The sequence below is a fragment of the Hippopotamus amphibius genome, chromosome 16, assembly GCF_030028045.1.
Source record: "Hippopotamus amphibius kiboko isolate mHipAmp2 chromosome 16, mHipAmp2.hap2, whole genome shotgun sequence".
NCBI classification, from domain to species: Eukaryota; Metazoa; Chordata; class Mammalia; order Artiodactyla; family Hippopotamidae; genus Hippopotamus; species Hippopotamus amphibius.
The window spans coordinates 35,413,356-35,431,124 of record NC_080201.1 but is presented as its reverse complement, the minus strand read 5'-3'; the positions used below and the strand labels follow the sequence as shown (position 1 = coordinate 35,431,124).

Genomic DNA, 17,769 nt, shown 5'->3' with positions numbered 1-17,769 from the left:
ATCTAATCCCCCTAACCACTGTGCTGGGGACCGAATTCGTCCCATTTTACAGATAAGGCCACTGAATCATGGAGAGATTATATAATGTGCCCAAGATCAACTCAGCTAGTGAACTACACTTAAAAACCATAAGGTTTAAGAAGAATGTTTGCAGGCCATCTGACCTGTGTTTCAAATTTTTAAACTGTAACCCACAGCAAGAACTATAGACACTATGACCTAGTCATTCATTAACACACACATAAACCCTTCCCCCCCAGTTAATGAAACCACACTTAAGCTCCCTAAGTGTGATGTACTCTGGCAGTTTCTTTCCTTTTGCTTTGCTTTTGCTTCTTCCTTTTGTTTCCTTCCCTTCCTTTCCATTCTATTCCATTGCTGGCTCTGCTCTGTCTCGTTCCTCTTTTATTTTGTTGGCTGTGACCCTCCGAGTCAGTTCCATGATTTGCTAACACCGGGTGTTTCAACTCCCTCATTTTACTGAAGGAAAGCTGAGGCTCAGAGAGGGAAACCCATTTTTCCCAGGCACACAGGTCTGTGGCTCAGCCAGAAGCAAAGCCCCGGCCTCCAGCCCTCTTTCCACCAAACCCTACAGTCATCGTCGTCGTCCCTAAGCCCTTCCTGGGCTCCCCCGCCCCCAATTCCGGCCACAACAGGGACAAGCGGGCCCGGGGCCAGTCAGGTCTCTGCCCTGAGTTGGGGACAGAGAGGGAACTGTGTACATACGAGATGAAGCAGAGGGGAAAACAAGGAGGCAGCGAGAGGACAGGGCCCCCAAGAGAGGCGCCCATTCATTCAGTCAACACTTGGGGGGCGGGGCTGACCTTTGAGGGTGACAGCCCACTGCCCCCCACTTGGCAGGGAAGAGTCGGTGTCCTCCACTAGGACGAGCGCTGCTTCTGCCGCCGCCTACAGGAAGCCTTTGTGGCCGGGTATGTGGGGAGTTGGCTGCACTGCCCCAGACACGGGGAGGGGAGGGAGCAAGGAGATGCTTGCAGGACCACAGGCAGAACCAGCAAAACCTCTCCAAGGCCTGCCTGTCCCTTGGCGTCCTGATGTCGCCTTTCCAGGTGGGTCCCCAAAGGACGGCCCACAGGCTGGGACAACAGGCCAGAGGCACAGTTCCGCCCTCCTTCCTGCTCACAGTTTCCTACCATTTTGGCAAAATGATTCTGCAACCAAGAAAGCCACATTTTCGGCTGCTTCAGTTTTCACAGGTTTCCAACGACCCCGGTTCCCGTGTCCGGCCATCAGCGTTCCCACCCAAAAGTCCCAAGAGCCCCCCCTTCATTCCTCCAACGCCAGCGACATCAGTCTCTTTGGCCGCGTGCATCTCAGAGCACAGCTCCATCCGCTCCCCTGCACATGAGCTTATTCACAGGACACACTCTAAGTATTGAGGACACGGTCTTTTTATTTTTATGGTCTAAGCAGCATCAATGCCAAGAACTAGAAAAACAATCCCTCCGTGGGAACCTATTCAGTGACTGGCCCGGAAGGTCCTGGAGGCCGGGCTCGTAGCTCTGTCTTCTGAGCAGCATGAGGACAAAGGACAGCCAGGCCTGAGGGCTGGGGTCAGGCCTGCACACACTTCAAAACACACAGGGCGCATCTAAGCTGGAATTCAGACGGCGGAATTGGTTAGGAGAAGCTGACACTTTCTCCACTGGAAAGGCGAGGAGACCCTCGGGAACACGCAGCGCTCGAGCGGGTGGGGGGCTTGAAGACAGGGCGCAGGGACGGAAGAGGAGGGTGGACCCCCGATGCTGGGGCTCCTGGGAGGAAAGTGTTGGCGCAGGTGGGTCGACGAAGTGGCCTCCAGCTCTGGCCACTGGACACAGTGCGTGGCCAGTACCACCCTGAGTCCACAGCAGTGGTCCTCTTTCAGGGGTCACATTATGTGGGAGTTTTTTTGGGAATTAGTTGCCGATTTTTTTTTTTTAAACCAAGAAACTTTATATTAAAATCTGGAGTTTTGGTTTCTCTTGAAAACTCAGGACATCTGGGCTCCCCACGATGCAATCCCCCCGGAAAACAACGGAAGGGCCGCGGCTCCCCGCTGGGACACGGTAGCCCCCACTGTCTCATATGCAGGCTGTGTCACTTGCTTTTGCTAGTGCCTGGTGACACGTGAACCACTAGGTGAAAAGAGGGCAGAGGAGACCGGGGTTCCAGCCCTCCCCGCCCCCGACTGACTCACCGTGTGCCCTTGGGCAGGTCCTGCCCCTCTCTGGGCCTCAGAGAAAGCTGAGCAGTGAAGGAGGTAGACATCAACCACTCGTTCCCCTCAGTGCCCCCAAGACACAATCTCAGGCACCTTCAAACGGGGTGAGCTAGGTGTGGTTTCCCGGTGGGGAGCCAGGCTGGGGGACAGGGAGGTGCCGGTGGGCCCTTGCAGCCAGCCCCGCCGTGCCCAGCACCATCCCCGAGGCTGTGGTGACGCCACTCCCCAGCAGCTTGATATGAATATTGTGTCAGAGATTGGAGATATTAAGAATGACAATGCATTATTACTGCAGCAGGGAAATCTCCTGAGTCCTAGAGATAGGATTTCGAAATCCTCAGCCAAAAATCAATAGTAATGCCCAAGAATTTATAAAAGAAGCACGTCAGTCTGCATCTGAGAAGACACACTTTCGGTTTCTGGCTAAACCAAAGGGACACGTGCAAGTGTGTCATTCTGGAAGGGCAGGAAGCAAGAAGCAAAAGCCACACTTGACGTCCCAGGTGATGGAAGGCGCCTGGCAGGCTCTCACGCAGGGCCAAGATGCCACCAGGCAAACAGAAACCAGTGGTGCCCCCAAGGACTCTCTGTGACCCTTCCCCGAGGGGACAAGGATGCAGGAGAAACCCACTTCCGCAACCCCTTGTGGACTCCCTCAGTCCTGGAAACCAGCGTTATGTGGAGGAGACAAGAACAGAGAGGAGGTCTAGCCTGCGATACCAGGTCTATTCCTAGCTATAAAATGGGCATAAAATACTGCTCCCACCTTTCTTCTGGGATTGTTATGAGATCAAAAATTGATTTTGAAAAATCAAACATGCTTTAGGGAGCACTAAAGCCCAACAGAAAGGGCATTGGCTCCGAAGGCAGAAGAAGCTGGGTTCAAATCCTGGCTCTACCCTGGAAGATGACGATAACAACACTTACCTTGCCTCGCGGGGAGGTTATAAGGGTTGGAGGTGGGACCTCACAGCATCTAGCACAATACTGAGTCTTGATACAGTTTCAATATTATGATCATTATTAAAAATATAAACAAATAGGTATTACAGCAATACCATCTTAGATATGTTTCTTAATCACAATCACTCTTAGTAGGTTAGCTGATAGTTTTAAGATTTTTCATGCAGACTTCCCTGGTGGCACAGGGGTTAAGAATCTACCTGCCAATGCAGAGGACACGGGTTCAATCCCTGGTCCGGGAAGATCCCACATGCCACGGAGCAACTAAGCCTATGTGGCACAACTACTGAGCCCACGTGCCACAACTACTGAAGCCCGTGCACCTGGAGCCCATGCTCCACAACAAGAGAAGCCACCACAATGAGAAGCCCGCACACTGCAACAAAGAGTAGCCCATTCTCGCTACAACTAAAGAAAGCCCACGTGCCCCAACGAAGACCCAATGCAGCTAATAAATAATAAATAAAATTAAAAAAAAAAAAAGAAGACTTTTCATGCCATACCATCGTTCACTGGTACAGGGCTACCCAGATTATGAAATGCTTCCATAACTGTTTTCTTGAGTGATGCTGTCAAGATGAAGTGAGAGAAAGACTCCCCATCTGACAGGACTCTGAAGCCCCCAAAAGTGATGGGACTGGACCAAAGACATGAACCAAATCAGCGACAGGGAAGGATGCCTCCGTCCTGCCTTGGAGGCAGGGGGTACCCCCAACCCCTGCAGTGACTGGCCCCCACCTCCAGTGCCCATTCCCGTTCTAGGCTTCCTGTTCCCCCTAAAACAATGACCTCTTCTCTCTCCTATCGCTGTGTCCGTAAGGACTTAGAATATGACACATCCAATTGCGAGAACACCTAATGGGATCCCATCTGGCTCTCAAGTTTGCAGACCCCAAACCTGAGGCCATGAGAGGGCAGGTGACACCATAGCTGCTGCCTCTGCATTCTCAGTAAATGGACCAGGAGCTTGAATACCTGCCCCAGTGCTTCCTCCTTCCCCTAATTATAAACCCCCTGGGTGACACACCCCAGCATAGCAGGATGGGGAGTGCCGTGAGCAGAAAGTAAGGACCCACTTCTACACACCCGCCATATCTAGGGGCAGCAGCCAGGCCACCTCCAGTCTCCGCAGCCTCCTTTGATGCTCATACCTAAGCAACATCTCCTGACCGGTGACAGAGCTCCCCACGTTCCAGTCACCTCCCGAACAAGTTGGCTGAACACCCTCTCCTACCTTGTCCTGCCTCAACCATCTGAATTAGAATGGGGTGCCCTAAATGCCAAGAATCGAAGGGCAGCTGCTGGTGTCCGGAGGGCCAGCCTTTCAGAAGAGACCGATGTAGGATTTTCCACTTGTTTTCAGAGATTACAGTTACATTAGTACAATCCTACAGCATCACCTTGGCCATGACAAATGGTTGTTTTTCTGCTGGACTGCTGGCTCTGTGAGGGCAGGGGTTGTGATTTTGCTGGATTGTTTCTAGCTGGCTTTTCAGATGATATGAAAGCGTTGTGTGGTTATTATAGGGAATTTGCAAGACACAAAAACATATAAAGGTCACCTTCAACTCTAGTTTCACACAAACCCATAGTCAAGATTCTGATCCACTTCCCTCGGAGGGAAATCGTACATGACGTTACACGTGATCTTAAGGACAAAACCACCTGGCACAGTGCCTGGTACACAGCTGGCACTCAACACATGTATGTTGAAGAAATATGCAAGAAAGCAGTCAATAAATAGGTGAATTAGAATATAAGTAGCATTGAGTCCACACAGTCTAAACAGCATCTTCAAGTGTTACGGGCTTTGTCAAGATGGTAATTGGGATCTTAGATACGTCAACAAGGACTTTCATTTTCTTTGGTATTTTGTATGTTTCATTTATAATTAACTGTTTAAAAAATTGTAAGAGACCTCATGGACACGAGGCAAACATTCCTACATTAAAAACAGGGCAGGGGCAGATACGTGAGACAGGAATTTTCCCCGAAACATAATAAAAACAAAATACACAGGCCATATCATAATAGTCCTTAATGCCCACATCGTAGGCCCCTCCTGCTCAAATCCCAGCCCTTGCCATACGGCAGAAGCCCCTTGTTCCCAGGAGGAACCTCTCCAGCCTCTGCCTGGAGCTCTAAGGAGTTCAGCTCAGGCTGTGGGACAGTGTCTGGCACACAGGTGTCAGCAAGCAAAACCAACATTTATTGAGTCCTTACTATTCTCCAGGTCCCATGCTAAGCACTTTGCACGCACTATCTCATCTAATCCTAGCAACATGCTTTTCTATAATTTATTTCTCCCCATTTTACAGATGAAAAGGATTAACTCACAGGTTAAGTAGCTTGCCCAAGGACATAACGCGAATAAGTGATGGAGGTAAGATTTGAATTCAAGAGATCTGACTGCAGAATCCCTGCTTTTAATTCCTACACTATAATGTCTCGTGGATTATAAATGGATATGTGGATGGATAGATGGTGGATGGACAGATGAGTGGTCAGTAGATGGATGGATGGATAAGTGTATAGGTAAATAGATGGGTAGGTAGATGGTGGGTGGGTGGGTGGGTGGGTGGGTGGATGGTGGAGGAACAGATGGATAGATAGGATGGAGGTGGAGATAGATGAAGACTATATAGGTCAATGTTAGATGGACAAGAGTCACGCACCAGCCCAGGTCTGCTTCCTTCCTTTAACCCAGTGCCTCAGTACTGGAACATAAAGAAGGAGGTGACCCAAAAGACTGCTCCAATCAAAACCACATGAACACGAGAACCACAGGCTGGCTTCCCTCTCGTCTCACCTAGGAATTATCTTCACCCCAATGGACCCAAGGTCTGAACTTTCAAGCTCACCAGGTCATTGGCATCACCCTGTCCCCGGCAGCTTTCCAGTGGTGGGGGGTGGGGGACTTAAAGGGCATCAGGAAGCAGGCGAGCCACGCCCAGGGGCAGGGTGGTCAGGCCACCTTGCTCAGAATATTTGTTTTCACACTGAAGACTGACGGGTTTTTCTCATTTCCAAATATTCCCGGTGGCTCTCCTCAAGGCAGAGCAGAAGGGTTACCTCCCCCCAAAGCCCTCCTCTTCCCAAAGACGAAGTCAGATGCCCCTTCTCAGTGCTCCCATATACATCCAGTGCTAGTTGATACGCTAGTTGTCCTCTCCCATGGCATTGTAAACGTGAGAGGGGAGATTCTGCCCCTTCAACTCCGAGGTCCCTGTGGCCCCCAGCTTAGCACTCTGCAAGTAGAGGGGCTCGATGAATATGTGTGCAATTGACTCCAGTGTCCCAAACTCAGGACTTTCAAGGACTCTGGCCTCCCTCCTCCCCTCCTGGCTATAAGTAAACAAGAGTCCGGCCATCAGGCTGCAGAATTAACCACCTGCAGTTACTTCTTTATCCACAAGAGAGCACAGTCTTGGAGCTCCACACAAATTCTTTTGTAAATGCCTGGTGTACTTACAGAACACTGTATAACTCAAAAATTATAATTAAAATGTCTTAGCTCCTGTATTTATAGTAACATTTAAACTACTGTGCTTTCTTGAAGTCAGTCATTTACTTGAGAACAGCACACTTTATGGTGAACAGATCTTTGAAACAGTACCGCGGGGATCTAGGCCAGGCACATGTAACTCAATATATGTCAACAGCTGTAAAAATATTGGTGGGAGAAGGCAGGAAAAAAACCATGAGCCCAGATCAAGTGCCCTGTCTCTCACATCTGACTGTTTTCAGCGGCTCCCTCCTCTTCCAAATAATTGGGCCATTTTGGTGCCCGCTGTCACACAAGGCGGGCCCTCTTTGAGGCTGGATGATCAAAAAGGTTATAAATGAAAATGATTTCGATGTTGGCGGCCTGGAGAGTGACCAGGGCGTGCGCGGCGGCAGAAGGGCCTGTTCTAATCTTACCAACTGCACGCCGCCTTCCGAGAGTCTTCCTAGGGCGCGAGCAGCACCCCAGGGTGAGGCCATGGTAAATTCCGCCTAATCCCTTCTGCATACAAATGAGCGCCTGGCAGGAGGAATGGGGCCAGACGCTGCAGCCCAGCGCCTGCTCCTCCTCCCTGGGTTGGCTGTCTTAGCTGAACAAACAATCGGGCGTCGGTGGAGAGGGCTGCAGGCTGGGTGGAACCCCGGGGCCGGACAGGCAGCGCCCTGACCCCATCACCTGGGTACACAGGCGCTTGGGTGTCGAAGGGCGGCGTGGACAGAGGCTGGACCAGATGAGGGAATGGGATGTGCGTCAACCGAAGGGCAGTGGGAGGCACCTCTCTTCCAGGGCCAGGGGAGCTCTAAAGGGATGTGGTGCTTAAGTGGGCACCCAGTCCTTTCAAAGGCACTGGATTCGCCAAGATGGGGGGGCTGGTGTCACCGGAAGGCACACGGGTGTCAGAGGGCACCTCCCCACCCACCAGATGAATGGAGGCTGCAAGCAGGAGTTCCGGGAAGCGCCAGGAGGGAAGAGGTTCCACCCTGAAGCTTCCCTCAGCATCAGCTCTTCGTTACCATCCAGACAACTGGAGCTACGCTGCAATGAACTAAGTCAAATGCTGGATGCTAAATTTGAGGGAAGGGCCCCGGGCCTGGGAATCTGGGCGCCCCAAAGCAGTAGAGGGATGACTCCAGAGGGGCCAATCCTCACATGGGGAGACAGCCCAGAGAGGGGATGAGACGTGTATCTGGTCACAGAGAGAGGGAATGGATGAGCCGGGACCAGAGCCACACGGGGTCACTTTGCAGGGTCTCTAGTGTCAGTTTGCCTGCAGTAAGATGGAAGCAAGGACTGTTCTTGAAATCAATTCTGAGCCCCATAGTCAACTCTCTAGGGCAGGTGCTCAGAACGTGGGCTCATGGATGGACCGCGCAGGGACAAAGCCCACAGCTGCACTGCATTTGATCCTCACAGCCTCTGTGCTGCCCTAAGTGGCTACTGAAATGAGTTAACATATGTACAGCATTTAAACTGTGCTTGGCTCGTGGGCACCCAAGAAGTATTAACTAGTGTTGTGATGTTCACTCTGCAGGGGGAGAAAGTCCCACGGCACAAATACAGGTTCATGGTCATCGTTCCGGGCTGATCTGGCTCTGGGGTCCCTTCCCAACTTGGATGATCCAGGATGAGAGGAGTGGGCCCGGATGTGGCCCAGTGGACCCTTCCCAAGGTGGAGGGGACAGCATCCCTTTGCTCAACAGTGGACCAATCAGATTCAGGCACACGTGCATATCTACACATCTCAAAAGTTATCATTTGCCCAAATTGGCTCGTGGATTCACACACACACACACACACACACACACACACACATCCACATCTTCCTTGAAAATCAGCAGGAATTTCACATTTTAAGGACCCAATTAGGCTCAGTGTGTATTTGACAACCTTTCAACCTCCACAAGACATTTATTTTTGCAACACTCTCCAGCTGAGAAATGACTGGATTCCCTTGTCCCTGAATCGTCTTGGCATTGGGAAGCACCAAGGTGTTCCCGGGAGTGAGGAAGGGGGACCCACTCAGTGAGGCTTGGCAATGGCTGTCGAGACCACTTGGAACGTGGATCTCAGAGGTAGAGGACTCTCCAAGGTAGGGCCAAGTCCTGAGCTCCTCGGGGATCCACTCCCAGTCCAGGCTGCCCCCAGGATGGATAACTCTGGAGGTCTAAGTGCCTCTTCCACTTTCCATCATCCCCTGTGCCCCTTGGCTCCTCACGGACACTCTGAGAGGCAGGTATGTGTCTGGGGTGGGGGTGTTTTCCGTCTCACAAATCAGGAAACTGAGGCCCAGTGCAGAGAGGGCTGATCTATGGCCTCGCCATGCAAAAGGGCTCCCCATCGGGGTATTCCCACTTCCTGCTCTGTGCTTCCCTGCTCAGCACACACGGACACACTCTGTGTCAGCTCGCCTGAAAAAGCTATGCCAGACGGGGAGGGAGTCTCTGAGTTGGGGGTTGAGGGGATGGGAGCAGAGCATGGGAAATAAAAAAGAAAAAGAAAGAAAAGAAAGGCCTCCTGGATGCTGAGAGAAGGGGAGCCTGCACATCAGCCCAGGGTTGATGGCTAGAGACTCCCCCCAGTCTTCCCAGGAGGTCCCAGGCAACCTACCCATCAGGTTCTGTCTGCAGACATTTCTCTAACTCAGTCACATCTCACCATCACCAACTTATCTCTCTCCCAAGAGCCTCCTCTTCCCCCAATTAAAAGACTAGGACTTCACATCCTTGTCGAGGAAAAAGAGGTTGACAGTGATACGTTTTCCCAAGGATGACACACCGTGACTCCTGGCTCCGCTGACCTTTGTCAAACCCCAGCACTTGTGCACATGAACCAAGGTCTCCTGCATCAGGACCAGCAGGACATTCCTGGGCAATGACACCAAAGACCCTTGAATTTCATGGGTATTTCATAGGAGGGTCCCTCGTTCACGAACATCTTCAAACAAAGATGAGTGAAATCAAGGCACCATCCCCGTTAAGCCAACCCGTGGACCTTCCCCCCAAGTAGAGACAGTGTCCCTGATTTACCAAGTAAACAACCATGATTTCAATGTCAGTCTCTCTCTGACCCTTGCCCCCCTAAATGTCACGGTGATGTTGCCAGGGTGAAAGGTGCACCCAGAAAAACACCACCCCATCACAGCAGCCTGGGTAGGGGGTACTGAGCAGAACGTGTGCTCTGGGTGGCTCTGTCTGCACCTCCAGCTCTGCTATCTCACAAGCAGCAGGTTGGCGATTAGCAAAACAGCAATAGCGTCAAAGCCGGTAACAACTGCCATGGTTGTGACAGCGATGACACAGGGCCATCAGGCCTGCTTCTCCACCACCGGAGTCCCCGTGTAGGCAGGAGCTCTAAACATTTTAGGGAAACTTGGCCAATCATTTCCGTGAATCTTTCCTGCCTGGACAGATTAAACCCAGGCCCCAAGTGGCTCCCCCAGTTGACAATTTTTCTTTCAAACAGGCAGAAGTTGCTGTGAGCCAAGTTCTTGCAGCCGAATTCCTGGATACAGTTTCCAACTATTCCAATCAGCCGGCTCTGCGGTGGGGCTGGGATTTCAAGCTTGCCACAGTATGAAGTCCAGTTTGGGCTATATTCCCTTCCCTCTCGCAGCGTGATGAAGGTTTCCCCGCAAAATCAAAAGGCTTACTGTCAAGTTTTCGATTGGTCTGGGCTCCGCGCTATCATGCATGTGGGGATGGGAAGGAATATGAATGCGGTGCCGGCTCTACCACGGGGCCTGGAGGCCTCGTCCGAGCCGTCCAGGGACCTTATGAAAGTGGAACGGAACTCTTTGCACGTATATTCCAACTAATGAAATTCCCCAGACGCGCCACAGTGTGCAAACGCAGTGTAAAAAAGAACAATGGCTGGATAAAAACCGAGGCAGGTCCACTGAGCACGCAGAGGACAACCGGTGCTGCTGATGCAAGGGGAGGCCAAGCCCGGATTCTGCCCCCTCCACCTATTCTCTTTTTCCTGTCTTTTCTCCTTGTGCATGTAGAAACTAATGAAAATAAAGTCACCATGTTTCCAGGAGAGGAGGCCTGCTCTTTACTTGCATAAAATATACTGCAAGTTCACCCACGGAGCCTGATGGTTGGGAAAGACACACCGATGATATTCAGGGCCCAAACTGATGGATATGATTTACATCTTTGTTCCCCTTAAACCATAGATATGTATATGCACATATATAAACCTGTGATGTGCTGGAGCCAGTCTGTACGAGCTTCCCAGAGCGGATCATGTGCTGCTCTTCCTCACACGACGTTCAGTGAGGTCAGATTGGGAGCCTGAAATCAGCCATGGTGGGAGTATTTACACCACAGAAATTGGCAAACAGGATTCCCCCATTTTTTTTTTTTTTTTGGCAGACAGCTCATTGTTAAATACTTACCAGCATATCACACCACTGTGTATATGGATGGATGGCTGGAGGAAGAGATAAATAGATATACAGATGTCTACATGGGACTTCCCTGGTAGTGCAGCAGTTAAGAATCCGTCCGCCATTGCAGGGGACACGGGTTCAGTCCCTGGTCCGGGAAGATCCCATATGCTGCAGAGCAACTAAGCCCGTGCACCACAGCTACTGAGCCTGTGCTCTAGAGCCCGTGAGCCACAACTATTGAGCCCACGTGCCTCAACTACTGAAGCCTGTGCACCTTAGAGCCCGTGCTCTGCAACAAAGGAAGCCACTGCACTGAAAAGCCCGGGCACCACAAAGAGAGTAGCCCCCACTCCCCACAACTAGAGAAAGCCCACGTGCAGCAACAAAGACCCAATGCAGCCAATAAATAAATAAGTAAATAAATAAATTTGGAAAAAAAAGATAACAAAATTGTGTTTTTTAAAAAAATAGATATATAAATGTATACAGATATAGATATACACACATATATATACATTTTATAGATAGATATACATATATAAGGAGAGAGGTTACATGTACACGTTATTCACGTTTGTCTGTTCCCCCTAATTCATAACTTCTCTTTAAATATTCTTTGAAAGCAATACTAGAAGCAGGGATCCAAGTGAATCTGTATGCTTTTCTAATAAAGAAGAAAGAAAAACCAACCTGTTCTCCTCGCATGTAATAGCAAGAGCTAAATTGATTCCTTTCTGCCAGGCATTAACTTTCTCCTATGACTGCAAATTTGCTGCACTTGTATTTTCTTCCACCCCAGAATTAAACACACTTCTAATTTCTCACTTCAGGTGCATTAAGTGTGGTATAGGGCACAAATGAATAATTTTATTGGTAATAAATTTTATAATCCATGCAGCATTTGCCGAAATGGATGTGTTCTAGATGCATTCATTATTTCTCCTAATTTGAAGACCATAGGATTGCAGCCGCCCTGCTCACTGAGCCTCCGGTAATTGCCGGCTATTTTCTACTGGTTTGAGGTCTGACTGACAATTCAGGCACATGGCTGTGCTTTATGTGGATAAATTACAATAACCGGTTTATCTGATTATTTTATTAATTTAAGAAACTATACAACATTAGTGAGTGGTTTCTGTCTCCTGCAGACTGAAGTTACCTTGACAGCTTAATGGTGCTGTGAGGAACTGGATATACGACACATCACTAAAGGTAACAGCTCGACATGCTTTCCCCAGATCATGCAACTAAAACGGGGATGGGAAGAAGCCACTGCAGGGAAGTAGGCTGACTGATATGGAGAGGGAAGAGGCAGGGCAAAGACCAACGAGTTCTTGGTTGGATAGTTAAGAATAGGGTTTTGACATCAGCCAGACCCAACCTTGGTCCCAGCCAGCCCACTAGATCCGTGTTATCCTTAAACACGTCAACTCTCTGACCCTCTGCTTCCTCATCAGTAAAATGGAGGCAAAATAATACCTTCCTCTTAGGACTCAGGAGGATGGATAATGTATGTACAATGCTTGGCACCTAGTAAACACCCAATGGGTGGCAGCCGTTGACCCTTCTTGGGCCTCTACACTGAAGAGGAAGTCAGGGAAGTCTTTGTATCAGGTAAGAACTGCCGAAATGTACAGAGTTTGGAAAGCAGCTATGATTATCATGGCAGCCTGGGGTGAGTTTCCCACTATGAGAGGCATTCAAGGAAAGCTGAGCATTTGTGGAAGAGACTCACGAATGGGGACTTATGAACGGATTCTAGGATCAAACTAGATGACTTGAGGTTCTAGGATTCTTGTCAAATTACTCTAGATGGAAGAGGAATTTGACCAAACTGCTCACATTCATTAGGTACTTACAGTTCACCGGGTACGTACAACCACACGTAGTTGTAAGCATTTTAGGCACTTTGCCATTTAAATTCCACAATAGCCCTATGAGAGAGATGTTCATTACCCTAATTTTATAGATGAGGACACGGGACACAGGACACGGGACACGGGAGGTTAAGCAGCCTGTCCAAGGTCCTGTAGGCACCAAGAGGCAGAGCTGGGTCTCAAACCGGGGTGGCCTGCCTCCCAGAGCTGGGTCCTGGGCCCACATACATGCCTGCACCACTCCCATCCACAAAGGACCACGCCAATGACATCTGCCTGCACCCCCACCTCGCCTGGCCTGCCACGAGACCTGCCCATCCCAGCAGCAGGGCCAGCTCAAGAATCCAAGCAAATACCTGAAAACTGCACATCGGGAAAGAAGCTACCATCTTCACGTCTGCTCAGGAGCCTCAAATCATGCCTCCGACAAGCCAAGCTCATTTCCTGCCATTTGATGGGCAGAGGGAGAGCATGGTGGCTTTAGAAACCAGACCTCTTTCCAGCATAGGACCATCCCAGTGGATGTGTAACACAGCAGCATTTACCAGCAGGCTCTTTACCAGTGTTTGCGTTTCCCCAATAATTAAGCACATCTGATACCTACACAAGCCCCAACCTTCCCCAACACACACACACACACACACACACACACACACACACACACACACACACACGGCCGATGGCCTGCCCAAATGAGAATGCTGTAAATGTTTGTCAAAAGGATGAATTCACTGTGATGTACCACATACACAATTGCAACTGAATTATGGGCATATGCTGTCATATTTATAGTCATAATGGTAGTAGTTGGATATATGCCCTTTTTCTGCAGTACAGACTCACCTGGCCCTTGCAGCAGGAAGCATTTTGCTCTTGCCCCAAATAAAAACATATCGAAAAGAAGAAGGGGGGGGAGGCAGAGAAGAGGATGAAGGAGGAGGAGGAGGAGGGGCAGGAGGAGGGGGAAGAGGAGATGATATACAGATTTCTAACCTTGGCATTCTGAATTTCCTAAAAATGGGATGGTCTAGATGGGTCCCCAAGTGACCCACCCCCTCCAGCCTCAAGTTACACTCAGGGACCAGAGCCAGACGCCTGCCAAGAGCCTTTCTCATCACAAGAGAAGACCTCTCTTAAAGACCTCAAAAGTCCAAAAGCCAGGCCACTGTGCTATGGCAAGGGGGAAACTGGCCGCAGGTGACCCTGACAGCAAATGTTTCCTGGGCAAAGATGGACCTGGGCAGCCCCCCAACCCCGAGAGCCACCCTGTCACTTTAGCCAGGGAGCCCTGGGCATGGTGCGGTGGCACTGAGCTCTTGGGGCCCTTTGGACAAAATGTGGAAACACCCGAATGTCCTCATTTACCCAGCTCCCAAGCCAGCGGTGGGGAACCAGGCACAGAGAGGGGCTGGCGACCCCAGGTCCACACATGCAGCAGCCCTTGTTCCTGGCTCCAGGAGCTACGGTTCTGCACAAAGTTTCTGGTCCAGGCGGGACACCCCCCCCATCCCCTCCCGCTCCCGGGTTCTAAATCCCCGGTGTTCGGCCAGTCTCCAGCCCTGCTCTCCTGATTAACAGCCGGCCGCCTCATTTAGAAAGCTAACTTTTCTCTGAGTTCCATCCTGTTCTTGAGGTTTCGGCTGGAAACTTGGCCTAGATGACAGCTGTGTGGGCCTCTCCCCAGCTCGAGCCAGCAGGAGTTCTAATACACTTCATTCTGGGGCTGGTTGCTGCTTTTAATCTATCAGCACGGCGCCGCAGCTGCTGTAAGCTAGCTGAAAATTGTCTGCATACGGGGCGAACCGTGTGTAACCCTTTTCAGTGCAAACGCGCACTTCAGCAGAAATGCACCACCCGGCTCTCCCGTGCCTAGGAAATGTGTGGGCCCAGAGAGGTCAAGGTCTTCCCCTACATGGGAGCTTCCTCACCCTAAAAACCAGGACACTTTCAGAAGTCTGAACTCATTGGAAATTCTATCCTCTTGACTCAACTTCTTTACAAGCTTTGGCTAGAGTCCCACAGACCCCTGCCACCAGGGCTTGGCCCCAGGACTCCTCTACCTGGCACTTGGCTTTGATGCTTGGTGACAGGAGGCACTTTCCTTTCCAAGGAAGCAGGTTTGGGTTTGCGGAGAGTCTCCCAAGGGCTGTCATCCCCAGACCCAAGGAGGCCTGGCCCAAGGCGACACCACCTGACTCCCAGTCTGCGGTGCCTTCCACTGTAAAGGGCCTCTGGTCGATCCACTGAGCAGCATCAGACCCGATGGGGCTCCGCAAACACGGTGGGGAGGGAGGAGCTGAAACACCTGCCAAAGGTGAATAGCTCCCCTTCTTACAGAATAGCCAGTACCCTTCAGGCACTAAATACAATTTTGGATGTCAATAGGGAAAGAGAAAAAAGAGAAGACAAATAGGAAAATAAAAAGGGAAGGGAAAGGATGGAAGGAAAGAGGAGAGATGGGGAGGGAGAGGACAGGGAGAGGGACTAGAACAAGGAAGCTTCTCCCACCACAGAGCAGCATCCACCATCCACTCGGTCTTTGCAAAGCCCTTGGTGGTCCGTGGGAGGAGGCCCAGGCCCCTTTCCACTTGCAGTGGGGCTGCTCGGCAGAGCAGTCGCTTCCCACCCCTCACCCCAGACAGCATCACTCAGGGAACGACAGGCTCCCTGGCTTCTCCAGCAGGCATGGAGCCCGGACGGCATTCACAACCCCTGCTCCCTAGAGCAGGCACAGAGAGGGACCTTCCTCTCTGCCACCCAGGAAGGGCCCAAGACCCCTCCCTCCCTGCTCATCTGCCATTGGATTTCTGCTCCCAGAGCAGCCCCCACAGGAGTCTGAGTCGCCTGCCAGGGCAGTCCCCAAACTCTGTGCCGGAGCAGATGGGTGCAGGTGACCTGGCCCCAGCACCGGCTGGAGGAGGAGGGGCTGGTACACACCGTGCGGCCCAGAGAAATGAAGGGCAGGAGCGGGGAGGGCACGGGAGGTGGGCCCACCTCCCAAACTCAGTCCAACTCGAAACCCAGTCTTCCCTCAGAACTGATACGGCAGCAGCTGTATCTCTTTCATTTGAGTAATTATCATATAATTAAGTGCATGAATTACAAGAGAGCCAAGGCATTAAATTAAAATATTTAATGCTTGTAAATCTGAAAATGATTACTGTGCTGATGCGCAGCCAGTGAGAAGTGAGGCTAATGGCTCAGCGGCCGGCGGGGAGGTAGTGGCAGCGAGGGCGAGAGCCAGGGCTGGGGAGAGCATGTGGGAGGGCTGGGGTGCGGACTGATGGGGGAGGATGGGGAGAGGCCCAGAGGGGGAGGACAGAGAGAGGAGGGGGAGGGCTGGGGGGAGGACACTGAGGGGAAGATGGGGGGAGACTGAGGAGGGATGGGAAGGACTGGGGAGAGGGCTGGGAGGGGGAGGATGTGGAAGGGCTGGGGGGGACGGACTGATGGGGCAGGATGGGGGAGGCCCAGGGGGGGAGGATTGAGAGAGGAGGGGGAGGGCTGGGGGGGACTTGTGGGGAGATTGAGGGGAGGATTGGGGTGGGGGGAGATTGGGGAGGATGGGAAGGACTGGGGGCAGGGCTGGGAGGGGGAGGATGTGGGAGGGCTGGGGGGGAGGAGATTGGGGGGCATATGGGAGGGCTGGGGGGAGGGCTAGGAGGGGGAGGATGTGGGAGGGCTGGAGGGGGCGGATTGATGGGGGAGGATGGGGGAAGGCCTGGGAAAGGAGGACTGAGAGAGGAGGGGGGCGTTGAGGGGGACTGGGGCGGAGATTGAGGAGGGGATGTGGGAGGGCGGGGGGGGAGGGCTGGGAGGGGGAGGCTGGGGGGGGAGGTTGAGGGGGCAGGAAGGGAGGTGACTGGAGGGAGGACTGGGGGGGACACAGGGGGCAGGATGGGGGGACGACAGGGGAGAACCAGGGGAGAGGCAGCAAACTTGAGCAGGGGCAGCCGGTCTACAAATCTCACAGCTGATTCTCGCAGCAGAGACAGGTAGGTGTTAGACCTAAAATGAGGGCCACATGTTGTGAGGCCCCCAAACGCGACAGGGGGATGGACAGGGGGTAGGCTAGAGTCAGCTCACTGGGAAATCTCACAGGTGTTTCACAGTCTCCAGGGACAGAAGGAAACAGGGCCAACCTTGTTGACATCCCTCATGTGTACACTTTCACCTCTGGAAAGTGTTCACGTCCCGGTGTGCGCAAATGAGGAAACCGAGGCATGGAAAGGAAGGGAGACTGGCCCAAGACCATGCAGCAAGTCAAAGCAGGGCTAGGACTCGGGCCAAGGCCTCTGACAACCTGAACTTCCGCACCTGGGAAGCTGTGGTGCACTAGCTCACCTGGCTCTGGCCAGCTTTGATGTGACCCAGGATGGCATTAGCTGATCCTTTCATTTCCCAAAGCAACCTGTCTCCCTCTTGGGACAAAAAGGAGGTACAAAGCTCCCACAGTGATCCCCCACGATGCTGACAAATAGTTCCACAACATGGGAACAGGGGTGAGCTTTGGGTGTCTGCCCAGAAAGCACCACACACTACCCAGACAGAGCCAGGCTAGACAGATGCCCGCGGGGTTCAAAAGGAAAAGCAAGACCCGCCATCTCAGTCACTGTTCATGGGGCCAAACAGGAATCAGACCACTGGTGGCCTGAAGCAAAGCTTCCCATCTCATCCTGGAATGGTCTCCAGGGACAGCTGGGGAGGATGCGAAGAGTGGACGTCCACTCCAGGTGCAAGAAAACCCGGTGCGTGAGATGTTAGGAAACGAGAGAGGATGAGGGGGCCGCCTCCCCCACACGGCCTC

The 17,769-nt window shown here is 51.8% G+C and overlaps 1 protein-coding gene across 1 annotated transcript in view; it reads right to left on the bottom strand.

Annotated features, from left to right (window-relative positions):
* ZNF423 (zinc finger protein 423) overlaps nt 1–17,769 on the bottom strand; it is a 333,017-nt gene that overhangs the window by 57,018 nt on the left and 258,230 nt on the right. The window lies entirely within an intron of this gene.